At 43.7% G+C, this 1,968-nt stretch overlaps 1 pseudogene; it reads left to right on the top strand.

Moving 5' to 3' along the window:
- The first annotated feature begins 547 nt into the window (after positions 1-547).
- LOC105810716 lies at positions 548-1,192 on the top strand (annotated as a pseudogene).
- The last annotated feature ends 776 nt before the right edge of the window (positions 1,193-1,968 follow it).

Below are 1,968 nucleotides of genomic sequence, written 5' to 3'. Positions count from 1 at the left end.
TGAAGAAACCAGAGGAAGGTGTCAACTACTAAAAGATGAGTGTGATTAGAAAGGTCTATAAAATCAGTTTTTCAGGGGTTAAAGTAGGTTAAGAGTTGTGAATAACACCTGGGCCACCTTAGCAGGGAGCTTATATAGGGCCATCTTCATATGGCAGGGTGGCCCTATTTGTGACTAAGGAGAATTACAATGTCAAACCTTCTCCCAAGTTTTTGAATGACACGACAGTACCCCATGACCCAGCAATGACAACTCAATGATAGTACTCTGTGGAAGTAACAGGAAATGCATAGAAAAGTATGATTCATGATCATAGAATACTGAAAATAAGTAAAATGCCAGTGGTAGATGGGTAAATAAATTCTGGTTCATAATTATGATGGAATAATGTGCAGGTATTAAATACATTGCAGAAGAGAAAATGTTTAACGTTTTATTGCTGGAGAAAAACTAGCACCCAAGTGCTGCTGATCTCTGTGCTCTGAGGGAAGGTCCAAGCCGCCTGCTGCCACCAGAGCAGCCCCTCAGGCTGTAGTAAGCACTAGTAATGTCTTTCATCTTTGAATGACGCCATTTTTGAATGACATCAGCTGTGTGCTCCAGTGCCCAGGTCTCCACAGGAAATCTGGAAAACTCGTATTCTTGGGTTTGGACAATGCTGGCTAAACCACTCTTCTTCACATTCTAAAAGATGACAGATTGGGCCAACACGTTCCAACACTGCATCTGACACCAGCAGAACTGACAATTGCTGGAATGACTTTCACAAGTTTTGATATTGGTGGGCATGAGTAAGCGTGTCGCGTTCAGAAAATTGACTCCCAGCAATTCATGGGATTGTCTTTCTGGTGGACTGTGGGATCATTCTCACTTCATAGAATCCAAAATTGAGCTTAATGCTTTAACAACTGATGAAACAAAATCCAGTGTACCAATCCTTGTCTTGGGTAACAAAATTGACAGAACAGGTGCAATCAGTGAAGAAAAGCTCTGTGAGATATTTGGCCTTTACGGACAGAGCACGGGAAGGGGAATGTGACCCCAAAGGAGCCAAATGCCTGCCCCATGGAAGTGTTCATGCGCAGTGTGCTCAAGAGGCAAGGAAGGCTATGGCGAGGGCTTCCACTGGCTCTCCCAGGATATTGATGGATGTTTGCACAGTGAAAATAAGAGTTTTACTTCCTTGGACTGATTCTATTTACATCTTCTTCATGAACTTTTCTAATAGAACCAGGAAAGTTCTCCAACCAAGTCTGGTGCTGAGAGGTCAAGAGTTTTTGTCAACTGTCTCATCGCCCAGTGACATGTGCTCTCCACACTGTTGAGAGGTAACGCTGCCCCATATGCAGGTGCAGGTCAGGATCCCGGGACTCGGGAGATGGAAGGATTTGCCGGGTACAGCTGTGTGCCCTCACGGGGCACCTGAAAAGGAGAACACATCTCACCGCTGTGGTTGATTTCAAAAGAAAGTGATTCTGTTTTTTAAAGAAAGTGTTGTTAATGTAGTTGGTATCCCTCCTAACTTTTTGAGTTCACAATTTACTTGTCCAGAGTTTTCTTTTCTTCTTCTTTTTTTTTTTTAACTAACTAATGGCATTTAGGTACTTCATAAAATTATGATCAGATACTCATTGGCGGCCACGGCTCAGGTGGGTGAGTTAGCAGGCGGGGGAGAGACACCCCCCTGAGCTCACCTGTCTCTGTAACTGCCTTGTAGTAGGTGGGATCACCTTGTGCACAGAGAACTAGGAAAGGGGCAGAGCTCGGGCCTTGCAGGCGTGGCAGGTTTCCACTGTGGTAAGCTCATCGCAGAATGTGTGGTACATTGTTCACTGTGGAGGAGTTGCTATAATTACAGCATGGGTTATTGTTATCACTGGTTTTGCTTATAAAGCTACAAATTTCAGCCAGTCTTTGCTTTTATACTGTTGTGAAATTTCATTTCTTCTGTAGCACCTTCCTTTTTCA

Source organism: Propithecus coquereli, unplaced genomic scaffold, assembly GCF_000956105.1.
Source record: "Propithecus coquereli isolate 6110/MARCELLA unplaced genomic scaffold, Pcoq_1.0 Scaffold2198, whole genome shotgun sequence".
NCBI lineage: Eukaryota > Metazoa > Chordata > Mammalia > Primates > Indriidae > Propithecus > Propithecus coquereli.
This window is presented reverse-complemented; position numbering and strand designations above follow the sequence as displayed.